At 53.9% G+C, this 14,061-nt stretch overlaps 1 pseudogene; it reads left to right on the forward strand.

Moving 5' to 3' along the window:
* Nucleotides 1–12,520: 12,520 nt before the first annotated feature.
* On the forward strand, nt 12,521–13,359 carry LOC114203896 (peroxisomal coenzyme A diphosphatase NUDT7 pseudogene; annotated as a pseudogene).
* Nucleotides 13,360–14,061: the final 702 nt, after the last annotated feature.

The following is a 14,061-nucleotide window of genomic DNA, read 5'->3' on the forward strand; positions in this document are numbered from 1 at the left end:
GGCTTCTATGGCTGGAACTCGAAGTGTTGTGCATAATTTCTGCCTGCATTCCACTATTACTTGACCACAAACAATTTGTAAAAAATGTAATCTTGTAATCTGGCATGCCTGAGAGAAAATTCAGAAGCTCTGATGAACACAGTGGATGAAGCCTGCTTCCTTTCCCCACTCTGTCCCCCACTGTTCAGGCTCCTCAAACTGCACCCACATTTGACCTCTGTTACAAAGGAAAGAATGACCCAGCAAATGGGACTACAGAGCACCATACACTGATTAAAAGTAAAACCCGTATGACTTGACCAGATATTCCACTCCCACCCTTTCAGCCTCCCCGACATGGAGGCTGGAGCCCAGCATGCCTCACGAGCCTATCCGCGGGGTCTCAGAGCTCTCTTGCTGTGGGCCTCCCTGGGAACCCCTGTATTCCTGTCAGTGGTGTCATGTCCTCATTCTCCCCCAGCAGTCAGCCCTCAGGAGATCACTGGTCCCCCTGATTCTCCCTCACATGCTGTCCTGAGGGTGACCAGCAGCACTGGTGATAGTCCGTCCACACCAGAGCTCTGCCCTGTCCACTCATCACTCTGTGGCAACAACATCCCCACTTCTGTTCTGGCTCCTCTCTTTACAGGACTCTGTAGGGAGGAACAGCTTTGGGTCTCCTGAGATTCTAGACTGGGAAAAGGCAGAGGAAGAAGAAGACATCCAAACAGCGTGTTGACACTAGCCTTATCCACACCTACACGTGGCAGTCACCGTGGATGAGTAATCACAAATAGTGCTGCTACAGCATCTAAACAAAGAAGTATTTTGTACAGAAGTGACAGAAGAAAAGGGGTTTATATGTTCAGGGGTGGCAAAATATGGAAAGGTAACTCTATGAAGAAAGGAATGAAAAGGCTACTTAGTACAGATTGTTATGGAGATGCCTCAGGGCTGGTGTCTAGAGCTGCCTCCAGTGACCAAGCTTCCACCTGCCCTCCCTGGTGGAGAGAGGGCGGCCAGAGAGTTTTCCTTGTATCTGCATCTTAGAAATGACTTTCAACTCAAAATGATCCTGTGTCAAATGACATATTTGGGGGGGGGCGGGCTCTGAACCCTTGCAACTCAAAACCATCCATGAGGGCTGGACCGAGTCAGAAATCTCACTGCTATCTCTGAGGCTTCCTTCATCATTAGGACCCCGGCATGTGCCCCAAACCGCCTTCTCCCAGGGCTCCTCTGTGCACCTGCAAATTATTCATGAGTTTTGATGCAGGGGATGCAGCTGAAGGCATTAGCCATGCGCCCCAGTTTTGGTCTGGCTCAGCAGAGGACACCGGACACAGAGGTTGGTTCAGTTACCTGCACATCCTTCAGTAGAGGCTGCACATGCTCCGATACTAAGCGCATGCATTCTGGTGTGTCCTGGCCCTTCTCGGGAGGCAGTTTTCTCATCCACTGGGAGATTCATTTACTCGTGAAGTTTTCCTCCTCAGAAAAAGATGGGTTGTGACTTGGGTTATCACCTAGTAATGGTCTCAGGGTGGGTAGAGCTACCTCTGTATTCATGGGTCACACCCAAACTCACAATTTGCCACGGGGTAGGTGGGAGAGTGGGTGTAGACACCCCTCCTCAAGGGCCAAACCATGTGACCCTTACGAGACTCTCTCCTCTGGTCTGAGTTGACGGTAAGACTGGTGGACGCTTGACCAACTGGGCCTATGAATTCTCTTGCCTGGGAATTTCTTATTAGATGTGAGAAATTAATTATCTCATATGGGTAATGACTTCACCAAAGCCAAGGGCCATTGATTCCAAATGTAGCCATTAGCAACCCTCAACAAACTAATAGAAATGGAGAAGAGTTTGGGTGTTAACTGTGCCTTAATGTTCAGGGTTTCTGCTTCCTCAAAAAACCAAGAAGGACAAGGGAAGAAAAACCAGAAAATAGCCATGTGGCCACCCCTGTCCTGTTTGCAGCTGCCTGACTCACACCTGGGACAGCTGGAGAGCTTGTCCAGAGGCCTGTCCTGGGCCTCACTTAGGAGCCTTCAGGAGGTGTCCATATTCGCATGTCCCTTGCGGGTCAGCATCCCAGGCTCCTCCAGCTTCAGCCGGGGGGATTCTGCTCTGCTGCATCCTGAGGGCAGCAGGGGACCTTATCGCTGCCCCTGGCCATCCTCACACATGAGCTCAGCGACCTAGGGTTCAGGTGGGGCAGGTGGAGGAGTCTTGGCTCTTACACAGTCACAACATGGTGAGCAAGGCTGCCCCCTGCAGGCAGCCTCTGCGGGGAGGACACAAGTTCAGCCTGGCCCCCTGTCCTCCTGTGGTGGGCGCAGCGCAGGTATCTGGCCCCATCGGGATTCAGGGGCTTCTCCTCCTTCCTGGGGGGCAGAGTGCAGCTGGTGACCCAGAAGGCACAGCTCAGTCTAATAGAGGATTTCGGGGTGCTTGGCTCATACCTGGGGGAAACACGCCTGCCCAAGTACAACAGGGTCCCCCTCGAGGCCCAGGGATGGAGGAGGGTAGGAGGAGATGAGAGGGAGGGAAGGAGGCAAGCCAGGGAGGACCGAGGCAAGGAGAAGAAGGAAGGGGGGGAGGCAGGCGCAGGTGTCCCTGGGACCACTGTCCAGACAAATGACCTCAGATCCAGCTTCTGGGGGAACACAGGTCAGGAGGATGAATTTCCGTTTGGGTCACATGAGCGTGTTCTCAACGCATCTGGCGTCCTTTGTATTCTGAGTCTCCAGTCTTCGCGCACCCGCAAAGCAACTAGCCCCTTCCTAGGCTGGTCCCCCTGGCTGAAGGGGGAGGATGCAAGCAGATGTTGCCAGTGATGCCAGCGATCATTCCACTTTTCACTCAGCCCTCGGATCCAACAAAAGCTGTGCCCACGTGTACTGTAGACGGTCAAACATCTGACCTTTGTGAATGCTATTATCGGTTCAGTGTTACGGTTCACACTGAACATGAAATCGTGTCTTTTGTGGTGACAGTATAAGCACAAAACGAACTAACAGGGTTCTGACTGTGCTCGCACAACTGGGTAGCGTGTGTGTCTATCTGTGTGGGTCAAGTATGAATGAGCTTTTACTATGTGCGCACCGCGCACGCACACACACAGACGCACACGCGCGTGCGCGCAGGCGGACCGACCGGCTTATAGAAGTTTGCGTGGAAGGTGACGAAGAACCTACACGGCTCTCAGCAAGCTGTGCCCCGGCTCCTGTCAGCGGCACGTGTGAACGTGGTGAAGCCCCTGAAGACTAACTTGCGATTCCATCTAAGTGTCCGCAGTGGTCTGGACCCCCACATTTGTTCCCATTGATAAAGTGTCTGACCCCATTTTATGATGTGTGACCGGGGACGGCGCTCCAGTCTGACCCCTTCTGCCTCACCTCTGGGCCCGGGGACAGCTGCCAGTGACACGGCGGGGGTTTCAAAACACACAGACCCTTGCTGGGGGCAGGAACGGCCCTGGCCCTCTCCCAACCACCATGTCAATCCCAGGCCAGGCTCCCTTCCCTGCTCCTCAGGCCATCGGAAGACCAGCTGGGCGCAAGTCTTGCTTTCCCCCAAGTCTCAGCAGGTGAGTGGAAAACCTTCTCTTTCCCTCTGGGTGCAATGTGGCCTCATGGGTCCGGACATCCAACTAAATCTGCAGTGAGCGGTCATCCCGATGCCCCAGGATAACCCCATAGCTGAAACCTTCAAGGGCAACAGAGGGAGGACCTGAAGAGTGTTTAGGCAGACGAAGTTATGAAGAACCAAGTTGCAAACAGAAAGGCCCTGAAATGTGTCCCTACAAAAATAAGATGTCCCCGTTAGATAACAGCTCCCCGGGGTAATCTGACCTGTGGGGTGTCAGTCAGGACAAGGCAGGCAGGTAGAGAGTCAGAGGGATGCCCCACTCCCCCAGACGCCCCTCAGTCCCCGCTGCCGCCCCTTGCCCCCCAGGGGCTCACCTTGCAGGAAGCCCAGCTGTGAGGACAGCAGCAGCAGGGGCAGGAGGCTTCGACCCATCGCTGCGTTTGGACCCGGACCCAAGACCCGGCCGAAGCGGGGCAGGGTCGCCGGCATCCAGAGCCTCTGAGAACCCTGGCTGTGTAAGTGCTGGCTGAAGGAGCAGCGAAGGCCCCTGTCCCCAGGACACCGAGGGGACAAAGAGCCTCAGGAGCCAGGGCCCTGCCTTCCGCCCAGAGATACTGGCCCAGCCCCCTCCGCTGGCCTGACCGAGGGAGACAAGTGGGTAGGAGACATCGCTCTATCTCTATTTCCCAATCGTAAATGCATCTCCATTTCCCAATCGTAAGTGCATCTCCATTTCCCAATCGTAAATGAAATGATGCGGCCTGACTACCATCGCCTAAGCACTGGAGATCCAAGTGAATGAGGGAATGTGTCCCCATCCAACGGCGTTCACCATATTTAAGGGAAGTACCGAAGAGTGGTGTGAATACACATACCCGCCCGTTCAAGAGTCTCTCCTAGTGAATAAACAGAGTAATAAGCACGAGCTTAGACTTTTGGAAAGTGCAGGCCAGCACACAACAGAACACAACAGATTTGAGAGTGCTGTTGTCTCATTTCTTAGAAATAAAACACGTCGGCATTGTTTGGTCATGTTTGGGCAAACAGGAGCACAGGAAATTTTTCTCCTCCCAACTTTAAGAGCTATGCTGCAAGTGACCCATACTTGGTTTTCCTTTTTAGCTTTTTTTTTTTTTTTTTAAATCTCCATTTCTTTTTTAAATAACTTTTCCTCTTCGGGATGCTAGATTACAGCGGGTGGAGGGATTCCTTTCCAGAATGGTGTTGGGAGGAGAACTACACACCCACCCCGGCCAGCGAAACACTCCTTTTTTTTTTTTTTTTAAGGTTTTATTTATTTATTTGACAGCGAGAGAGGGAACACAAGCAGGGGGAGTGGAGGGAGAAGCGGGCTTCCCGCTGAGCAGGGGGCCCGATGCGGGGCTCGATCCCAGGACCCTCGGACCATGACCTGAGCTGAAGGCAGAAGCTTAACGACTGAGCCACCCAGGCGCCCCAGCGAAACGGTCCTAACAGGTGAAAAATGGTTTTTTTTTAAACCATTGGTTGGAAACCCTGGGAATTGCCCTGAAGACATCCAGCAAGTTCAAACAGGGGAACTCCTCTGCCCCAGGGCCTTGCTGAAATCACGGAGCCATTATCCGTCCTCAGTGGAGCTCACCCTTTGCTTGAGGCCACAGAGGCGAGAACTTAACGGAGGGAAGAGGGAAAGAGACAGTCCTAAAGTGTCCTGCTAGACCCCCCACCCCGGGTCACAGAGAGCGTGCACACAGCTGACCCTCTGCGGGGAGAGGGCAGACGTTTTTCCCTGCGGGCAAGTCAACTTCACCGCACACGTCCAGGCAAATCACGAACCGTAGTCAAGAAAACACCACCCCAAAGCGCTGGGAGGTGGGATGAAAGAGGACTCGCTACCCAGAGTTGCTGCAACAGTTTACCTCAAATGTCCAGGTGCGTCCAAGAAAGGCGAGGCAAGCGAAGCCCCAGGCCCGGGTGACCCACAGTCAGCAAAGATGTGGTGCTAGAAACTGTCTGTGATGGGGGTGGGGGATGTTGGTAAAGGGTTCAACGCTCAGTTGCATGTGGACCGAGTGCCGAGGGACCAATGGTGAGCCTGGTGACTCCGGTTAACACTGCGCTGTGTACTTGCATTTGCCAAGGGGAATCTCACCAAAGTGGGAGAGTGAGGTTCTCGTCTCACGGAGTCGGGGAGTGAATCTCGCGGACGACAGAGAGTGAGGAAAGCGATGGAGCTTTATTAAGGAAGGATACAGATAAAGCTCTCCGGAAGGAGAGGGTCCCCACACTGAGGGCTTTTAGGGTTTGTTTTTTTATTGAAAGCTCACCATGGAACTTACATCTTTTAATTTTTTTTTAAGACTTTATTTATTTGAGAGAGACAGCCCAAGCCGGGGGGGGGTGGGCAGAGGGAGAGGGAGAAGCAGGCTCCCCGTTGAACAGGGAGCCCGATGCGGGACTCGATCTCAGGACCCCCAGAGCAGGACCTGAGTCAAAGGCAGACACTTAACCGACTGAGCCACCCAGGCGCCCCACACTTCAATCTTTTTAACTTCTCTCCCGGCAACACCCTTGGTAAAGGACTAGTGGTAACATCTTTAGTGGTTTACTTCTTCTTGGGGTCTGGTTATTTTCTGTTGACCCCAGGAGACGGTCATAAAGGAGACTCCCCCCTCGCACGCCTAGGGCGGGGTGCTCTGGTGTGTTCCCTTATCTCTGGTTTCCTCAGACCTCTGCATTTTTGGGATTTCTGTGAGCCTGATCACAGAGCCCCCTATCTGTTTGTCCCTATCTAGCCCCGCCTGTCCCTTACTCATCACCACACACACCACAGAAGTAAGTGTGCCAAGTGATCAGTTAGCTTGATGTGGTCATCATTTCACAAAATCTGTGTGTATGAAATCATTACATGGTACCCCCTTAAATATATATCATTTTATTGTCCTTTATCCCTCAGGAAAGCGGGGGGAAGACCCTTGTGGTGAGACGGCCCGATGTCTGGTTGAGGCAGGGTGGCCAAGCAGCCCTTACGGTCTGTTCAAGTACTAAAGGGAACCGACAGCGGCTCCGATATCACACCAACGAGGAGATAGACGTTATAAAAAAGAACCGAATGGAAATTCTGGAGCTGATAAGCCAGCTGCCGTGAACAAGTTACGAGAGGGGTCAGCGGTCCCTTTGACTGGCTGAAGAAACAACCAGAGATGTTCAACAGGCTGACGGAGATGATGCGATCTGAGGATGGGAAGCAAAGCAGCAGAAGGAACAGCGCCTCCAAGGCGTGCGGGGCACCGTCGGGCCCCCAGCCCGACGCACACGGAAGAATCAGGATTGGAGAGACAGAGAGAGAAAGGAGTGGAAAACAAGGCGGCAGACACAAATGCTGAAGGGGCCCCAGACGGGATGGAAAACGTGAACGTCCATGGCGGGGATGGCGAGCTTTACGCGTCCACCCGGGGAGGCTTCGTCCTCAGTTACAGAGTCAAACACTAGTCCGGGTGTTGCCGGGAAGATGTTTCGTGGATGTGGACCATCAGTTGACTGCGAGGAAGAGACATTCCCGTCCCTAACACGAGTGCAGCTCATCCAATCAGCGGCAGGCCTGAAGAACAAAAACAGTGTCCTGGAGAAGAAGAAACTCTGCCCTGACACTGCCGAGTGTCCAGGCTGCAGGTGGCTTGCCTGACATGGGACCTGTCAACCCCCATGATCACTGAGTCCATTTCTGAAAATAAATCTCTTAAGATAGATAGATAGATACGCATGTGCATCCTAGTGCACACAGGTATGTGTGTCTGCGGCGTGTGCAGTGTGGATACCACGCACTGCAGACAGGACAGGGTACAGTATCCACATGGTGGCTCTCCCGCGTGTCCGCATCCTAGTCTCCGGAACCTGCAGATACTGTCCTGTAGAGAGGGGGCACACAGATGTCGTTAAGGACCTGGAGATGGGGACACGAGACTGGATGTTCTGCGTGGGACGCGAGTAACCACAGGGGTCCTTCTGAGAGGAAGCGGATCAGTCCGTCCCTAGTGGGGAAAGTGGTGATGGAGGCAAGAGTTGGGGCCATGGGAGGGGGTCACAAGCCAAGGAACGCCGCAGCCTCCCGAAGCTGAAAGAAGCAAGGAGAGGATTTTCCCTCAGAAGCTCCGCGAGGATCCAGCGCAGCTCCCATCTGGCCTTGAGCCCCTTGAGACTCATTTCAGGCTCTCGAACTCCAGACCACTGCGAGAATGGGTATGTGGTGGTTTACCACTAAGTTGCGGTGATGTTTTTCGGCAACAACCGGACAGCAACACAGATCTTCCTTGACATCCGGTGAAGTTATGCACCGACAAAGCCATCCTGGGTTACAAACTCGTACGTCAAGAGAGCACCGAGTACACACCTCACCTCCTCCCTCTCATCGCTTAGCCTGGCCCACCTTGGACCTCAGAGCATGCCCAGCAGCGCAGAGTTGGGCAAAATCATCGACGCAAGCCTGTTATATACCAGAGTCCAATATCTCCTGTAATTCATCGACGAGGGTCATGAAGGTGTAACAGCATGATTGCAGGGCCACAGTGGTTGTCAGAGTCTGTGTTGTTGGCGCCCCCCGTCAGCGGGGTGACTGGGAACGTGACCTGCCACCGCCACCCCTATGGACGGGGTGTCCCAGTGCCTCTCCCCACCCAGGGGAAGGTCCTGATTTAAAATGGAAGTACAGTTTTGGGGCACCTGGGTGGCTCAGTCAGTTAAGCGTCCAACTCTTGATTTCAGCTCAGGTCATGATCTTAGGGTCGTGAGAGCCACCGCAGCGTCCGGCTCCAAGCGGGGTGTGGAACCTGCTTCAGATTCTCTCTCTCTCTCTCCCCCTCTTCCCCCGCTCCCATGCACCCTCTCCCTCTTCTCTGTCTCTAAAATAAATGAATGAGTGAATGAAAATTATGAAATCTTAAAAAAATCCAGGTACAGTATCTAGCAAATGTGTATGGTTTTCACACCATTTGAAGTTGAACAATCCTAAGTGGAGACAAGGAAGGGAGGGACGGTCGGTCCAGAACCTTTTGACTTGAGGCTGCATGGGGGGCCAGACTTCACCCCCAGACTTCAGTGCAAGGTCACACACAGGCCACTCCTGCCGTGCTTCCTCACCGGCACTGCCCACAAAGCCCCCGGGGAGCAGCGCGGTTGGTTATTCCAGGACGCCACTCTTGTTTTCCATGGGCCCCAGGGCCGCACAGATGCAACATGATAATGGCTTTCATGTGAGCGTCCCCCGAGCGCCAGGCCCCCGGGCAAGAGCTCGAGGAGCAGTGCCATCTGCGCCCCTACTTCCAGTGTGCTGGGCCCTGTTACCCCCACTTCGTGCGGCTGGAGACTGAGGTCAGCACCCCGGCCAGCTTCGCACAGCTGGGACCTGGCACCCGGGCCTGGGCTCCGGCTCTCTGCACATGGCACCCGGGGGCCTGCTTGGCACAGACCCCGAGACTCTGGCCCACTCAGGGAGGGGCCGGTCCCGGGTTGGGTGCCCCCTCGGCGCAAACGGTTTCTCTCCAATCCCTGAGCCCATGTCCCGCCAGTGCACCTTAGAGAGGGTGGCCCTTGTCCACGTTTCGGCCTTCCGAGAGGGCTTCCTTGGGCCCAATCTGGCTCCATAAGCATATGGACTCAGAAAAGCTATTTTATAGTTTCTAGGCAAAGCGGTTCTTCTGACACTCCTGGTCATGACTTCCGAAGAGCTGGACAGGAGGACGGAGAGCACCCAGCTGCTCAAAGGGTTGCAGCCCCTTGCAGCTTCTCCCTGACTCTCTGCAGGACGCTGAGTCCAGTGGGGGCTCGAGGCTCCCAGGACACGCGCTTCCATCCCTGGATCGAGAGGGTGGTGTGTACCTCCTACCCACCCCGTCGAGGAGGGAGGGATTCCCACTCCTCATTTATGAAGGTGGCTGACAGCCGTCTGTGGGACAGAGGCCTGATGAGATCGCCAGCACTTTACCCCACGGCAGGGGGAGGAGGACCCCTCCCGCCACAGAGGGCCCGACGGGGCTGCGCGTGGGGAGAGCAGCATCCCCCAGGGAGTGTGGGGCTGGGCTCTGGAGGAGGAGGAGGCTCGGTGACCCCGAGTTTTCAGAGAGGATGGGACTGGGTCAGAGGCATCATACCACGGCGGTCAGGGAACTGCAATCTGCTCTTCAGGGATGAGCAGGAACCACGCCTGGTGGCTGGAGGAGGGGACTGGTCCCTGGGAACCTTAGCCACAGGAGCAGAATGAGCCGGGAAATTGATGGTTGGATCGTTCCAGGCCCTCCCGGGTACACCGGTGTCATGGCTACGCGTAATAGTGCACCTGAACTTTATGACGCAGCCCAGAGGGGATGGAGGGCTGAAGGTCCTCTCCCGGCTCTGCTTCTGGGACAGGGACCCCCAACACGCACACGTGGGGTGTGGGGGGCAGGAGACAATACTTATATCCTGGAGAATAAAATCGGTCTAATCGCTGTCATATAAGGCACCACAGGAGATGCAACACAACAAGCCCTTGGCTGTGGAATGAATGTAGGCCCAGAAGAGCTCAGTGTCCGTGCGGATGGGGCCTGGGGACAGAGGGTGGAAGCCGGCCCCGAGGCCGCTTGTGATCCTGGGGGTATCTGGGGAAAGGGTCTCACGACAGGAAATATTGATGCTTAGCGGGTGGGTGGGAAGTTCGTAAAAGCAGAAGAGCAGCTACATGACCTATGTGTGTCGCTGGCAGGAAGCGCAGGGGGCCAAGGCGGGGACAGTTGCCCCAGGACCCCCACTCTCCCAGGGCTCACAGGGTGGGGGATGACCTAGAGATTGCAAAGGACGCCGGTAGACGGCAAGCTTTTCGTCCACTTCCCACACAGACTTCCAGTATCTCCCAAAGGCCACCCAGCACTGGTCCCAGGAGCTCCCCCCAGGCCAGGGGTCTCTGCCCCGCCCAGGGGTGTCCTCCCAGCCCCTCTGCTCTCACTTGAAGAGGGTAGACAAGCAGGGGATCTGCCGGCTGGCCGGTATTGCTTTAGGAAGCCCCCCTAAAACCTCTTTTCCTTTTGTGCAACATTCGCCTTAAGGACAAAAACCATTTTGTGGCAGGATTCCTAGCTGACATACCAAACTCCTTTTGTCTGCCCTCTCTCCCCTTCTCGAAATAGCTGCCACTTTCTTCCAGGAATTTTCCAGTCGTTTTATGGCTGCCCTCAGGGAGGACGTTTTGGCCAGCACCAACAGAAGCAAGCACAGCCTCCCCCACTTGCCCCTCTATCTGGAAGCCTGAAGCCCTAGGCAGGATTACCAAGATAGTGGGGAGGGGAGGGAATGCCTCGGGGGCTGTGGGAGGATGGGATCGCTTCTTCCCACCTTGATTCTGGCAGCGCCCGAAGGAGCGGGTGACCGCACAGGGACACGGTCCACTCGGAGAGGTGGCCCCTCATGTCCATGGATGTCCGACTTGGCAGGAACCAGGGAGGCCCCAAGCATGAAGCCAAAACAGGGAGCAGGAGCTCCCCACAGGCAGGTATTTCTGCTCTAAGTTCAGGCAAACGTCATGAACTTCCACTGCTGTGTGTCTTCTTTAGACGCTCCTCCCGATGGTGATGAGAGGAGGGGAGAAGCCCCCGGAATGGCAGTGGTGGACTGTTCTAGCATCCGGGGAGGGGGGGGGTGTCGCGTTATGGATGACGTTTAGAGAATGACAAATGAGGCATTTCTTGGACCCCAGATGATAGTACCAACAAATCCATACCTACTCCACCTGCACTTCCTGCCCCAAGGAAGCTTTCAGAGAGCCCTCCAAATCACGTGTAAGCACTGTTGGAGCCGCTGTCTGGGAAGGAACAGCAGGGCTTCCCGTGCTCTGGGCGATCAGCTCTCAGGGAGCCTCGTCTCCACAGGCCTCCTGCAGCCAGAGTGGGGGAGAATCCCAGGGACAAAGAGCAGGAAGCGGACGTGAGTTTCCCCGTGGCTGAATCCACTACTGCTGTGTCAGCGAGGGGCTGAGTAGACTCCTGGGAAGCCTCTGGGTGTTGGCTTAGGCTGGGGTGAGTGTGCCTGAGGGTGGGCGGGGAGGCCCAATCCCAAGTGGACCTGAGCGATGTGCCCTGTGGGACGCTTCCAGTTTTTACGGTAAACGTGAACAACACCAGCCGCAAAGCATTTCCTCCAGGACCTGCAACTCTAGCCAGTGAGACCCCAATCAGGCCCGGCTGGGCTCCCAGAGGCTGCCCTGCCCTGAGCTTCATGGGGCCACTGAGGGCAGAACGGTCGGGACACTGGGCCCCAACATTGTCAGCCTCTCTCTCCCTAATTCCCTGGAAGCGTGTGTGATTGGCTGCTCCTTCCTTCTTGAAAACCCCGTCTGGGCTGTTGGACTCTCCCCGTCTCCCCCGGTGCCTGTCTTGCCTTCCATCGCCCAGAGCAGACAAAAATGACAAAGACAAGTGTTTGAGGAATTGCTAAGATGTGGAAGGTCGACCCTGAGTGCAACACCAACCTACAGCATTCCAGAGAAACCATGGCAAGAATTTTTCTTCGAAAAACCAGTTTCCTCAAGTGAGACATGAATCTTTAGTAGAAAGCGTCTAGCAAGGGTCAAGGAGGAGAAACAGAGTAAGACCCCACCGCACCATCACTGTGAGATTCCAGTACATTGGGCAAGAATAAGGAAGATATGACCATTTCCTAGAGAGAAGAGCAGATCGACTGTGGACTAATTGAAGTGACATCCTTCTCGTTAGGAGCAACACCGGATGCTGGAGTCCACGGGGCAATAACGCCTACAATGCTCAGGGGGTCGGCCTGGCTTTCAGATGACAGGGGAAAGAGATTTCTGCCTCATTCCAATAAACACTTAATTCTTTAAAAAGATACATAAACAGATGTGCAGAAGAGGCTTTCAAAACTGTTCATGTACACACAAAGAATCGTAGAAATTTTTTATTTAAGAGAAATTTGGGGCATGTCCACCCAGCCGAGCGCTTCTGAGGCCGTCTCCGTCCGGAAACAAACTTTCCCCTGCAGGATGGCACGACCCTCTGCGTCCCCGGAGCCGGTCAGAAACAGTTTGATAGATGATGCTAAGGCCCGCTTAAAAAAGCATGATGTTGGGACCAAATATTCTCACTTGTCCTCTAACAAATATTCTGTCCTTTTACCATTGTTGGCAAAAGAAGGAAAACTCCACCTGTTGTTCACCCTCCGGTCAGAGAAGCTAAGAAGGTCACCTGGAGAAGTCTGCTTCCCTGGAGGCAAGTCTGAACCAGCAGATGTGGATGATGTGGATACAGCTCTCCGGGAAGCCCAGGAGGAAGTAGGGCTGCATCCTCACCAAGTGGAGGTTGTCTGCTGCCTGGTGCCATATCTGCTTGACAGTGATACATTGATAACCCCAGTTGTAGGATTTATAGACCACAACTTCCAGGCCCAGCCTAATCCCGATGAAGTTAAAAGTGTGTTCCTGGTGCCTCTGGAATATTTCCTGCATCCACATGTCTACCACCAGCGTTACCTGACACATTATGGTCATCATGTTATTATTCATTGCTTTGAGTACACAGACCCTGGAGATGGTGTCACTTACCAGATCAAGGGAATAACTGCAAAACTTGCCCTGTTCCTTGCCTTAATTATTTTGGGGGAAAATCCCATCTTTGAAATGGAGTTTAATCTCAATGATCTGATTTCATCCTCTGAAGAGATCTTCCTGAAACTAAATAAGCATGCTACAAGCAAGTTATGATTTATGAGACCACCATCCAAATAGCTAAGAGGATTTCGTGTGTGCTTCTCCATAAGAACAACAGTAACACAAGCTGTCGGCAATTGACAGGTGCGACTATTTTTCCTGCAATATGAAGGTAAAAAACCGTGCCTTTTTCCCACTTGCCCTGTATTACCTGAGAGAGCAAAAGTCTTTCAGAACTGGAAAAATGTGTTCATAGTGTTGCATAATTTCACCCACAGCATGTTATTTTTTTGTACACATGTATCCAACACATAGTAGGCACTTAATAAATATTTGTTGAATATAAAAAAAAAAAGAGAAATTTGGAAGATTAGGTTTTTAAAAAACCAGTTAGATCCACAAAGGAGAAAAGGAAGGAAGGAAGGAAGGAGACAGGAAGGGAAAGGAAGGGAAGGGAGGGGAAGGGAAGGGAAGGAAGGAAGGAAGGAAGGAAGGAAGGAAGGAAGGAAGGAAGGTAGGTGAAGGGAAGGAAGGAAGGATAGAAGGAAGACCCCAGCAGCCTCTGTCTGGTCTCCCAGCCTCCATCCGGGCCCTCCTCGCCCTCCACGCTTTGTCCTGCACACCAGCAAGCAGAGAGCTCCTGCGACACCGGGGGCACATCAAGTCCCCCGTCTGCTCAACTCCTTCCCCTGGCTCCCCGGTGCGCTCCGCGTACAGCTGGAATTCTTACAGGGGCTGCGAGGCCTTGCAAGATCCAGGGTCCCAGGGGCCCTCTGCCCTCACCTGCTATGACCCTCGCCACTCCAGACTCTCCAGGCTCCTC

Source organism: Eumetopias jubatus, unplaced genomic scaffold (genome assembly GCF_037043125.1).
Source record: "Eumetopias jubatus isolate StellerSeaLion01/CBP00866 unplaced genomic scaffold, mEumJub1_p1.0 scaffold_13, whole genome shotgun sequence".
NCBI classification, from domain to species: domain Eukaryota; kingdom Metazoa; phylum Chordata; class Mammalia; order Carnivora; family Otariidae; genus Eumetopias; species Eumetopias jubatus.